This window comes from Etheostoma cragini, chromosome 14, assembly GCF_013103735.1.
Source record: "Etheostoma cragini isolate CJK2018 chromosome 14, CSU_Ecrag_1.0, whole genome shotgun sequence".
Taxonomy (NCBI): domain Eukaryota; kingdom Metazoa; phylum Chordata; class Actinopteri; order Perciformes; family Percidae; genus Etheostoma; species Etheostoma cragini.
This window is the reverse complement of record NC_048420.1, coordinates 8,808,691-8,822,449: the sequence shown is the minus strand read 5'-3', so window position 1 is coordinate 8,822,449 and position 13,759 is coordinate 8,808,691. Positions and strand designations below refer to the sequence as shown.

Here is a 13,759-nt window from a genome sequence, read left to right as displayed (position 1 = left end):
GGGTTACAATTTACTATTCTACAAAGTCATGTAATTGATATAGAGCCCATTACCCTCTCTGGACTAGAGGTAGACCTTTGATTTTGTCGGGCCTATAAATCAGCTGATATTATCTTAGCAGTGTGTATGTCAGCCAATAAATCTAACTCAAATAGAAGGAGTCTCTCTCTCTCTTTCTCTCTCTCTCTCTCTCTCTCTCTCTCTCTACAACCGTTCATCTTTACACTGTGTCAGAAAATGCAGCAAAAAACACTAAACAAAGCATAGACAAAACTTCATAAAAAGTGACAAAACACTGAAAAAACTACAAAAACTAGGTGGGCCCAAAATGTATTGTGAACCAAAATTAATGTGCGGGCCTCAAGTCTAGGGCCACCATGACAACATCATCAGTGTTATTTTAGCAGACTTGACAAAGCTCCACCTGAGCCACAGATGATATTACACAACTGGTATCAGCACTTCATGTGCAAAGTCAGCGGAGAGCCCCTATAATGTCTATTTTCCCGACATACACATAGTCCTAATGTGCAGCTACTGATATTTGTGATGCTGTTTGAACATCTTGAACAGACAGAAAAGCTTTTTTTAATTGTTGTTTGAGCCTGATCGTGTGTGCTGTAGTACAGTGGTTTCACGCTGAAACTCTTTCCCCTTGAGGATCAGTGAGTCTTCCAGCCCACACCCTTTGCTTTGTCAGGCAGAAACCCAGCATCACGGGGATCTTAGAGAACAGCGGGTGCCGGCACTGAAGCAGCAGCACGGTACTGCAGCTCTGTCTTTCGAGCTTAAGAGAATGCACCAGATACTTTGAAGAAAAAAGGAGCTGAGGATGCGATGAGATAAAATGAAACATCCATGATTGCCCTGAGGAAATTCAACTGTTGAAGCGTCAAAATACCAAAGGAAAAACAAAGAATACAATAGAAGAGATATGCAGTGAGAATGGGGATATTAGGGAAGATATCATGTTGCAGCCACAATTCCAACGTAGGATGTCTTAGGTAGAAATGTATGGCCAAAACAGAAGGCTCCATTATGAGCCTATGGTGAGATAAACAGACAAGATTTTCATAATATAAAATGTAATGTTGGGTTTATAAAACGGTATGTACTGTGGTCTAAAATTATTGACATATTTGACATTTAAGTGACGCTTTATTATACAGAGCCCATCATTTGATGCAGTTCTCTTTTTTATGTACACTTTATAGTACAGGCCACCTTCTCATTCAATGCGTTTCCTTTATTTTCATGACTATTTACATTGTAGATTATCACTGAAGGCATCAAAACTATGAATGAACACATGTGGAATTATGTACTTAACAAAATATTGTGAAATAACTGTAAACATGTCCTATAATCTAGTTTCTTCTATGTATATATATACACACACACACACACACACACACACACACACACACGTATATACATAAATACACACACGCACACATAATTGCATGTACATGTTAAGTCTATCTGACCGCCTGACTTTTGTTCAGTACTTTTGTGAAAGGTTATTTTGTCTCAACTGAACAGTGTCTATTTTCCCTACAATTATTCACAAATGACATATTCTTTTGTAGGAACCGTCTTAAGAAATAGAATTAGATGTCAGTCCCTTTGTAGGAAACTAGAAACACTTATATATTAATCACGTTTTAAGAGAAAAAGGTTGGTGTATATGTAGTACACAGACTAAATAAAATCGACCACGAGACAAAGGCTTTACCCAGGCTGAAGCTAATGCTCTAATGTGCCATTCACTCTATCAAAAGAACACTATTGGTTCCATCAAACAGAGGAACTTTCACAGAAATTCACTTGAGACCGTGTTGGTTTTATGTAAATGAAATGCTGATTTGCACGAGGTTTTAGTAGCTTGATAATAATCACAAACAAACTCCAGATGGAAGACGCTCATCCAAGGAAATTGACAATATGGCAAGTATATCAATATATGACAATATGTGCTGCAAAACACCAAGAGGGACAGGAAGACAAGCAGATGACAGGATTTATCATCTGCAAGGATTTATCATCTGCACCGAGGATAAACACTAACACACACACACACACACACACACACACACACACACACACACGAGTGCTGCGACAGGAAGACTCCAATGAGCTTAAGAGGTGAGAAAGTCAAATGTGAGAAACAATAAAACAGCAGCAGAAGACGGGAAGTGGAGAAGAAAGAAAGAAAGAAAGAAACAGAGTCGGAAAGATTGTTCAAATCAACAACACATTAAGTGTGTTTTTTTGTGCTCTGTAGCCTCTGCGAGTGAAGTGTTCTGTAGAGTTTGGTTTCTCCATTTTTTTAACATTCACTCTCCATTGACATCTTCAAGTGTCATGTCTGAGTACGAGTTTAGGTTTTAGAGCAGCTCCGTCACATCCAACAGAAAGGGTGGCTTCATAGTGCGGCGTCTTGCTAATGCGAGTGTAAGTGCCTCTTTCAGCAGGAAAGTGAAAGCACCCGGGCGGCTCAGGGAGTTTTATTGCTGCACAGTGATTCCAAAATATTGAAAAAGGTGATTTGTGATTTTTCACATGAAAGTGAAAATGTTAGCATAGTTTGAGGCGGTGGTGGAAGAATTAGACGATGAATTGCTTAGTTGGGCGACAGAAAATCATCAAAAAAAAGGGTCAAAGCCACTGAATGAATGTTAAAGTATTTTGATTATCACTTAATTATTCTGAGTCATTTCTTCAAACAAAAATGCAAAGAATTCTCTGGTTCCATTAAGATGTGCTGCTTTTCTTGCTCCTGTATGAAAATAAACTGGAAAGCTTTATGTTTTGAACTGTGTTGACGGAGAAAAAAAAGAAAAAAGTATTTTAAATAAGATCACCTTTGGCTTGGCAAAATTGTGAAAGGCATTTGTCACTATTTTGCAGACAGTTTACTGAGAGAAAGCCATCGATTAATTTTGAAAATAAATGGTAAAAAATGAATAAAATGGTTAGTTGTGTTCCTAAGCAGAACTAAAGTTGGATGTATGCGTTCCATGTGGAAACCATGAACACTCTCATTCAGACAGCACCACTACGATTTGTCAATGTTAAACAGAAAAGGTTGTTGCCAGGGAAGCTAAATGAGCAAAGACAAATGATGGTAATCAGTCAAATGTGAAGCTGCAGGGCGCCTGGGTAGCTCACCTGGGAGAGCGGGGGCCCAACTATCCTGTAGAGGTGTACTCCTTGGTGCAGAGGCGGAAGGTTCACGGCCCTTTGCTGCATGTCATTCAACCTCTCGCTCCCCTTTAATGTCTTCAGCTGTCTTATATTAATAAAGGCCAAAAATACATTTTGGGGGTTTGTGAGATGCCACCAATCCCTGCGTGGAGCTGGCTGTTGGGTTTAATTAGAAATTAATTTGAAATATATCTTACCCGGCACTCGACTACTCTTGTTGGTGACACCACCTAGAAAGTTATTTAAAAGTAATTTGCCTCACCGGAACGCTGACATACTGCAGTGGTAGTGTTTACAAGCATGGAGCTGCTGTTTACAGTGTCCTCTAAATGCAGCATCGGTGTCTTTCTCGGTTCATTTGTCAAAAAGCAATCTCGCTCTGTGTTTTCCCCGGAGTGCACACTGCCCCTAGTGGTGGAGAGGTGTGCCGGCCAACTCCTTATCATCACTGCTGCATTCTTCTCAGTCACAAATGGTAATTCGTCACACGTGAAGTGGAGGGGAAAAAACAACAGCAGCCACCCACGGGTGCAGGTGTTATTCGCATTGCTGTCATTTAGACCGGAGTTCTCTGCAGCAAACAGCCCTTCTCATCATATCTGTGAACAGATGGAAGGATGGATAGGAGGAAAGACCTCTAATGATTCAGTCCCCTTGCCTCAAAATGTCTCTTATTATTTCCATTTACCCCCCCCCCCCCCCCCCCCCCCCCCCCCCCCCCCCCCCCCCCCCCCCCCCCCCCCCCCCCCCCAGACCTCTGCAAACCTAGCAAAGCCTTCCTCTCATCTTACCCCCCACGGTGCAAGACTGATCCCAACCCTCTCCCATCTCAGCTGTAAACCACCGTGTCAAGACGACACCATCCCCCCCCCGCGCGCCTTCCTCTCCCAGGTTTTGTTACCCGGCGGCTCATCAGAACGGAAATGAGAGTTTGATAAAAAAACAGGACGAGAGAGGAGCGAGGATGAGCGCCTGAGATGTCGGAAAGAGTGATGAAACCCGAGATGTTTCTCATGCAACGATGTGTCACATCTTTGTGTACAAAAGGTAATTTACTCTGAATGGAGCGGCGGGCGTGGAGATTTAGGGGGTACGCAATTTCACTAGGTATGTGTAATGGCTTAGGGGGAAGCAATAGGCCTTTTGATGTACTCTGTTCTGTAGTTTATGGATGAGCCATTTGGAGAGAAAAAACCAAAAAAAACAGCCATTTATTCAAACGCAGAGCCGGATGGAATCGCACACACTCAAACAACCACACAATCACACAACGGTGGAAACACATTGTGTTTCCACCGTTGGTGGCACATATGTGCACATCCTCACTTCACCGTACACATTCTTAAACCTTAATCAGAGAGCTGTGAAATGACACACACTGACACAAAAAAGAACTTTCCTTATGCACAAAATTCTCTCTTTGCATGATATAATGGTGTGCGGCAGCCTGAAACGGCAGGATGTGTATCAATTGATCGCATGATGCTTAGAAAAAGGCTTCCGAACGAAGCGAACAACCCATGGCTCTAGTTATCGTGTAATTTCGTTACAGCACAGAGGCTTAGAGATAAAAGAGCAGCCTGTGTCCAAACATTTATGAAGCTCAATAAAACTTGCGAGAGCCAAATCAAGATGGGCTCAGATTACTCACAGCGGGTTGGTTAAGGTACCAATGTTGCTCCCTTAACACCCGCTGACTGGTGTCTTTTACATTGGAAAAATCTCCTGTTGCAAAGGAAGTGATGTATTTTTGTGTTAAGGTTTGTTATTGAAATAAGTAGAACTGTGTATGTATCCTGGGCAGTGATACAGTTCAATTTTATTATAGTATCAATTCATAACAAGAGTTATATCAAGATAGAGTAGGTCTAGAGCACACTATAATTTACCAAGACCCAATAATTCTAGTAATTCCGCCAAGAGCAAGCATTTAGTGGCGAGGAAAAAAAACCATTTAGGGAGAAACCTGGGACAGAGCCAGGCTCTTGGTGGGCGTTGGGCGGTGTCTGACGGGCCGGTCGGGGGTGTAATGAACAGTGGCAATAAAAGTCACAATAAAGATAATGGAACAGTGACTAGAAATAGAAGTTGTAGTAGTTCCTGGCATAGCAGGGCCCTGCAGGGCGTAGCAGGATGTAGCAAGGTGCAGTGATGAAGATTAAAAGATTTAAACGATACATTTGGTGAGGTACATTTCTTTTGAATTTGTCAAGTCATCAAATTCAGGCTCTAAAACCACTTTCCGAACCCGGCTCATTGGAACTGTGGGTCTCCGGCCGTGCACATGAAAACCACAGTGGCTTGAGAAAGTTTACACCCCCATGAAAAAGTTGATTAAAACAAAGGATAAAAAAAAAAAAATCTAACTTTTGAAGGACACCAGTTTTCTGAATGAATAATTGGAAATTGATCTTACTGCCACCACAGGTGAGAGCAGAAGTACATTAGTTTGGGTAATAGTTTTACAGTTTGCCTTGGTTTTCTCTTTCAATTACATTTGGCTAACCTGCAGGTTTGTTCAAAACTCGGACCTGCCGACTTGATCACGTTTTTTCCAAATTATAAGCAGTGTTCCAAGATCTCAGCCTAAACTACATTTAGACCCAAGATGTATGACAGGCACTTATCTGAGAAATCTCTATTTGTTTTCTTCATTTCTTTGACAGGGGATCTTTAAGAAATGCAGTTAAAAACTAAAATGTTTCCACTAGGCCGACATCCTAGCCTCCATAAGTGTTAACACACAGTGGATGTGCATGCAGGGAGGATGGAAACGTTCAGAAATAAGCTGGTGAATAAAAATCACAGGCCCAATTATGGAAGCCCTGTATGGTTTGTACCCACAAACAATAGAAGAGGCTCAGGCATAAAAAGCGGTTGAACTCAAGCGTTTGTTGCCACCAGACAGGTTGACATTAGCAGACGGAGACAGAGTCTCAGGCAGCTGAAGATTTGAAATACAAATGACAGCTAGAGTCTCCATTGCAGTTTGTCATTGCATTTCCTTCCAGCATAGCCATCTGTGCCTTTGTTTAAATCCACACTTCCTCACAGAGTTTACTGCAGCAGTTGCTCTCTCATAAGATAAAAAAAAAGTTAAATAAAGTGCCAGAGCAGACTACCATGACACTTATTCCCTGCCCAAGCATGGAGACAGTCTCTGTCTGTGGAATAGATCGTCAAATCCTCACATCGAGTCGAGCGAAAGTGAACTCCAATCCTTCTCCTATCTCACATCTGAGGCCATTAGCTACTGCCTAAAAAATCGTTAGCGGTTTCTCTCAAATCCCTGTGGTTCATAAAATATTCACCTGCTACTGTTGGCAAGGTGGCTGGGCAGAGCCAGGTTATTTAAGGGCAGGGGCAGAAATGCCCCCTGAGGCCCCGCCGGTGTGCAAAGTCACACGGCCTCAATTAATCTCTGTCAGCCCTTGGACAATGTGACCTATACCTGTCCCTCCTCATGATGGGGTTTAACGGGAGTAGGTGGCTTTTACTTGGCCACCACCATCCACTCAATTTATGGATATCCTATAGGAGCTGCTGTGCTGAGCCTCGAGGCGGGGCAAAGTATTGATTTAGGGTTCTGACAAACAGGCATTAAAGTTAGCCATTCACAGAGTTACTCCCCTGCTTTTGTGTATGTAGTCTCTGCCAAAGATGAGAAGCGGAGCTGAAATAATGTTTGAAATTATTTAATAACCCAGTGTCTCCGGTCTGAAATAGTTTAATGATAGTCAGGCGGATTCTTTTAAGAAGATGAAAGAATGAAGGGGTGCAGTCAATTCAAAAAGTGGTGGTGGCGATTTCCAGATTGGATGTCTACACTAGGACATGGGGAAGGTACTTGAGCTTTCTGGACAGATGTGTATGATAATGTTAGGGTTCTGTATTTTGTTATTATTGTTGCTGTATGCTCTTGAATAATGTAACTGCGTCATCTTGTCTTGATCTTGGTCCGGGTGGGTGGTGACTACGAAGGGGAGACATGTTCATGTTGCAAATTGTATGTTGTGTGTTGTGTTAAAGTTAAATATATATATATTTTTTTAAATCATAAATAAGACCCGGCGTCTCTTTCTTTTTATCACTCTGTGTCTCAAAGCCGACACGTACACCCTGTGAGCAGCATTAGCTTGAGCCGCTGTGAGGCGTTATACCTGCAGTGATCAGAGCGGCCCGCTAAGCAGCCAGAAGGACACAAATAAACAAGCTACTGGAACGGGGTCAATGAATTAAGTGAAGTCCCTGTAATGCTTACATTGTCTAATGCTGTCTGAAGACATTCTGGTCAGGCTATGCCGGAACAAAAACAAGCCACCTCACCCCCTCACATATTAATACACACATGGGCCACACTGTCAACAGTCAAGTCATTTTTCACTGTGTGTATTGGAGGCGTACGGTATCGGTTATTTAATGCAGACAACACAAGGACCCCTGGGAACTAGTTGGAAACTCAGTGAAGGAGAAACAGGACATTTCACTCTGTAATGATGTATCCCGGTGCTGGGCAAAAGACAATGTCCTTATTTCAAAATGGAAATACAACACACACACACACACACACACACACACACACACACACACACACACACACACACACACACACTAGAATTAAATCATGTTTGTCACTTGAAGAAAGCTTTGGACACCATTACACGCCACTAATGGCCTGCCTGTGGAAACAGCCATGAGACATGCAGCATAACGACAGCAAGAAATAAATAATGAAAAATGGAAGCAACACGCACTACATCATTATCTCTGGGTCTCGTTCTCGCCTGCTGCCTTGCTCGAGGTTGTACCCAATGTCTGCGGTTGCACAGTTGGTGCTGCGCCACACTGCAGACGGCATGCCTGATGACCAGGCCGTGCCCGATAACACTTCGCCTCGCGTTAGCGTCACAGCTAGATTTGAGGGAGAGGTTGAGATGCTCAGCGCAAGGCCACCGCATCGCCCAGGAATAGTGTTCCCGTATGTGGGGCTTTTCATGCTCATGCATGTGTTTGTTTGCAAGTGCTATGGTGAGTATTAAGGAAAAGAGAACGAGTATGAGCTAGCGATACAGGGACGTGCAGGTTTTATAAAACAGCTCGTGGATTCTCAGAATGTGTGTTTTCTAATCCACTTATGTTTGCACCCTAAGGCTATCACAAAGTGAAGTTCCAGAAGGGAGCATTGCATTAGGCTAACCTGCCAGCTAATGCTTTATTCAGGCAGAGAGCCCCGACACAACAAAATGAATCACTCACTCTCAGATGGATGAAACATAAAAATACATCTGGACCAAATGTGGTACTCAAAATGGGATTACTCGCTTTTATCCCAATTTTGGAACCCATAGGTTCTGGGATAACGGAGGAATGAAGGACAATGATTTTAGCTGCAGCCTGCCCAACAGTTGCTTCATCTCCAGTCATAGCCGAAGGGTAAATTAACTACCTGTTGACCGCTCCATCTGGCCAGAAGACCCAAAGAATAAAGATGTTGTGCACATGATTTATACTTGCAGCTAAGTTTGAGAGGTGATTCATGACACTCCCTGATGCCGGTGACACTGCCCATGCGGCCCATTTGAAGATGGACAGGACCTTTCTGTCCTGATTAAGGAGAAAATTCTTCATCGCCGACTCAACAAACATGTGTGTCACCTTTAAGAGCAACCAGATCTTAGCGTTCGGCAGCCAGCGGTCTCTTTGTAGCCTGCAGTCATGCTGCCGGACACATCTTTGTTTGTGCTCGAATGTAATCAAGGCTGGCAATACTTGGAGAAACACATGCCTTAAAAAAAGATGACTTGGTGGATGAACAGTGCTTATTCAGTGCTTAGTGCTTGAATATTGAGCCGCAGCGTGGCTAGATCAGCCTGGGTGCCCAGGTCAAAAGTTCACCCAACAGTGGACTAAGAGGAGTGTAGTCTCTTGAATTATGCAGTTCCATCACCCATTATTATGGAGATGGTAGGTTTGATAGGCAGCCAGACGTGTGAGAACCCTTTGAGTCCATATGGAGGTCACAAGGTCTTTCAAGTAGGCATCCAGGAAGTAATCCCAGTAATTTGCCCCAGGTGAACACTATCAGATGCACTTGTCATTGCTGAATGGGACGGAGACTAGGGACACATAAAGCTAAAAGGAGCTCAGTTTGGCGATAGGGATATAAAGCTTTCTCCAACCCTCCGGCTGGATTCTGTAGTAGGGCTGAAGTGGATTTCTGAGGAGAATTAGGGCCTCTTAATCTGTTTTGTCACTGTTCCGCAGAACTCAGCCAGGAGACAAAGACTATTTCAGACAAAAAAGGGACTGATTTTCCACATTAAATTCATTAATGGCACTCCACTGCTTAATTATTTTTGTATGCTAAATAATCAGCCACTGCCAAAGCTGGCAAAGTCTCATGGAGCATCAGAAGCACACTTCCTGCTGGGTATGCTTGTAAAAGTGTCAATTGGATTGTAAGAAGGAATATCTGTCATTGTTTTTTTTAATTTAAGCATTTATAAAATGTTGCCAATGTTTTAGGATTCTTCCTGCAACAAGAACATCTGGGGCCCCATGTAGAAAAGATTGCGCAGTTTTCATACCAGAAGATGGTGTACGGCCAAAACTTGAAAAGTACCTACACACAGAAATATTCACATGTATAAAACCTTTCCTTTATCATCACATGCAATGGTAAACTGAGCGCACATGAACCAGCCACTGACCCCGCCTTGCCTCCTCCCATAAATTAATATGGAAATGACTATAAATGCGCCCCCAACGTCATTCCGTTCTTTGTCCAATCACAACAGGTTAAAAAAATTCTGGTTTCTGGTTTGTCATCTTGGATGAGGGATAAAAGAAAATGCCCAGAGTAGCAACTGGTGACCGGGCAGTGAATGCACCGAACCATGACAATAATAATAAAAAAAGTCTAATGTCAAAGTGGAAGTCAAGCCAATAGTGGCAGCGCTACACCAGATACAGAACAACATGCATCACAGTGTCAGTCCAAATTACGAACAACAAGCACTTTGGTCTCACCGATGTACTGTAATGCCATTTATTTTCTAAGTGTTAGTAGGCTCAGTGAAACTGAGTCCAGCGTGCCGGAGACCCGACTCAGAGGAAGAGAGGTTAGTGAGGCCAGCGTCTCTACGGGAGGCGACAGTGCGCACGGATCCGCTGCGCCACGCATGGATAAAATAATGAAATATTGAATAGGACTACAGTAACAGAGATGGATGTCTGAGGCTCCGCAACTACACACTCACAGATGCTATTGCATTTCCCCGTGCCGATCTTTTTGTTGCACAGTGAGTAAGATATTTCATCCATGGGAAATACAGAGGATGACTGAAAACATTTTCAAAGTGGATTTTTCATTCATTTCCCATCCTCATGTTTAACAGTGGTTAAAAAGCCTGATAAATGAAAAAAGATGTGTAACATTATTGACATAAATGATCAAACTTTGATGGAATATAATTATGTTTATACTCACGTACAGTATGCCAGTAAGTGAAATGGAAACATTATTTTCTCATGTCTGGTGATTTTCTGCACTTTTCAGTTAGATTTCGCCACCTTACAGATCCAAAAAAAAAGACTTTGCGGTAGGCAGGCACATTCAAGTTCATTTTTTTCACAAAGTGTCCATGAAAACCAGCGTATGCAAGCTTTTTGCCTGTACTTAACGTTTACACATGAGGCCCCAGATCCCTGCCCCAGATCTGAACATGCATACCTTTTCTCACCGTTCCTACCCCACATGACAACTTCATGCAAATGTGCTACATACAGAGACATTCAAACAATCTCCTTGTACAGTCTTTTGCAGATGCTCCATCTCAGCAGTGATTAGCATGTAGCACCATGCCGGTGTCTGGGAGACAGACCATACTGGATCCCATAGGGAATAAACGGATGCGATCTCCAGTAATCCGGGATCATCCTGGCCCTGATTGGGGTAAGAGCCAGCCGTGTCTCTGTGCATCACCCATCCTGTTTAGCTAGCCAGACACATTAATGCCAGTCATGCATTGGAAACAATCAGCACCCAAGGACATAATCCTTTCCCGAAGCTGTGTAAATAACTCAGCATGGCTCAAAGGGGGGTTACAACGGCAAAGTCACATACCGAATGCGGGGGATACACTCTGCGCATTCATGAATCCTTACATTTGGAGCTTTGCAGCAAAGCGCTACAGGAAATCACTCACCGTGCATCAGCATGAAAGCTTCTCTGAAATGATCCCATTATAATGCAAACAGCTGTGTGTATACTGTATTTATGTATGCGAGTATATGCCTGGGTGTGTACATGTTTAAGGATGTCTGTAACTTTTTCCCACTCTGTCAGCACTCTGCTTTGACAGAGAGCTAGAAGTGAAAGGACAGGGCAATATTACTGGCTGTTTGTTTGCCACGTTTCCCCCTGTCGCTCTGTCACTCTGGCTCAACATCACAGCCGCTGACTGAGATGCTCTGACGGCTCCTCTGTCACATCGGCAGCGTGGCGCGAAGGCTGACTGATGGCCAGGACAGGTAAGAGGCGCGGGCTGGTGGGTGGGTAGCAGCAAAGCCCAAAAACCTCTGTGCATTTATCTTTGTGTGCATTAGAAAGCACAGGGAGGGAGAAATAACTGAGTGTGGATGTGCAAGTGAGTGCAGTGAGTGTGAGTGTGCATGCATGTCAGGAAAGGAAGAAAGAGGCGCCTTCAGCTATTCCTGATTGTCTGCTTCTATGGCTCATAGTTCTGAGGCTTCATGCTAAATGGACCATACTGGAGCCAGTTTTTTCATAAATGATAAAGAAGTAGCAGAGATCTCCTCTCTGACATGGTCGTGGTTAGAGTCGGGGGTTGTCGTCCAGGCCCAACACCGTCGATCAATTAGCAGCAACACACTTCTAATAAGAACAACGTGCCTTGATTTCTTTGCGGAAAGCCGGCGGCCGAGGGTTTTGCGTGGGTGACAGCACAGCATCCAGCCAACTCTGGCTTTATGTGTTATTCATACAGACGGGGCACTGGCAACGCAGGGTTGCCAACTTTGTGTCAGTGAAAAGGAATATGTAGTGTTCAAAAACTTATGAAGCCCACTGTATAGATTGGGCTTTGAATCTGCATTAAGCAGTCTTACTTCTATTGACCTCTATCCGCCCAACAGTAAGGCTTGAGGCAATGCTGCAAAGTTGGCATAGAAACAATAACGCCATTGACTAACTGTAGCTGAGATCAAATATAAATGTGAGGTTAAAAGATAATATGTCACCTTGCAAAATAGAATAACTGTCACGGTCGTATCCTGTCGGAAGAACCAGGTGTTTTAGCTTTCATAGCTGAAACTCACTTACTGCACCGATTTATCGGCCGGCCGATATTCACGTTTTTATGAGTATCGGGTGACGCGACTGCTGCGTTCCCCGTTGTTCCCGGCGTTATTTACAGACAGGCGTCCACACAGGCAGCTCTGCAGTTCACGTGCAGACCATGCACTGCCCCTCCCCCAATAGCAGACTGCTGGAAGCCGGCTATTGAACTGTAAGTTTGAAACTTTTAAAGCACGTTGAAAGTGGAAACATGTTGCTCTATATGTGCTTGCAACCACAGTATAGCCAAGCAAATGTGGGTCCAAATGGAAAATGCAAATGCCTCCTGTATAAAACTGCTTGCCATTGTATTAACGGAGCTGCAAATAGCTAAGCTAAGTTGTAGGCTGTCTGTAAGCATACATTAGCTATTAGGAACACTGCTCATAGGATTAGGTAATGCCAACGTTGATCCGGGGCAGTACAATTTCTATCTATCTATTTGTCTATCTATCCGTTTTATTCAGCGACCACCTGGCTGTGACTGGGACGCGTGTGGTGTGTGTGTGTGTGTTTGTGTGTGTGTGTGTGTGTGTGTGTGTGTGTTTGTGTGTGTCCTCAAGAGACAGACGCGCGCACACACACACACACACACACACACACACACACACACCAGACTCTTTCCCTCTCTGCTTACTTGGAGCTGGGCGGATGCCATCGCAGTGGTATCAGAGCGTAGCCCCCCCACCCCAAACATACACACACACACACACACACACACACAAAGAGCTTTAATGTTGAGAGATATGTTTCATATGTAGTTTAATATTAGTTTGTGTTAACGTTTATCATGTACCAGACATAAGTGTCCGGGGTTGCCTTACTTGTGAATAGAGCAGCTTGCTGACGCGTATCGTTATCAATCTAGGTCAATGGTGGTTGAGTTTTGCAGACAGCGTCAGCTACCAGGCAGAAGTGTGTGTGTGTGTGTGTGTGTGTGTGTGTGTGTGTGTGTGTGTCTCACTCAGTGGGAACTTATAAACTAGCATTTAACACATTACAGACTGGTTGCCTTGTTTTAAGAAAGTGAGATGTTTGGGGTTTATAATGACAAAAATACATGTTAGATTCTAGGTGATACCCTATGGATAACTTTTCCACTAAATCTCTGAATCTGGGGGTTCCGGGTGAGCAAGATATGGTGTAGGACGCATTTTTCAGAGCTCCTGCAAAATCCGACTTATTTACAAACGA

At 43.5% G+C, this 13,759-nt stretch overlaps 1 protein-coding gene and 1 long non-coding RNA gene across 11 annotated transcripts in view; one reads left to right on the top strand and one right to left on the bottom strand.

Annotated features, from left to right (window-relative positions):
* Window positions 1–806, top strand: part of LOC117956661 — a 16,335-nt gene extending 15,529 nt beyond the window's left edge. Inside the window, exon 3 of the long non-coding RNA XR_004659331.1 lies at window positions 796–806. This is a non-coding gene — a long non-coding RNA (uncharacterized LOC117956661). The remainder of the gene's footprint in view (window positions 1–795) is intronic.
* LOC117956659 (receptor-type tyrosine-protein phosphatase U-like) overlaps window positions 1–13,759 on the bottom strand; it is a 203,807-nt gene that overhangs the window by 170,451 nt on the left and 19,597 nt on the right. The window lies entirely within an intron of this gene.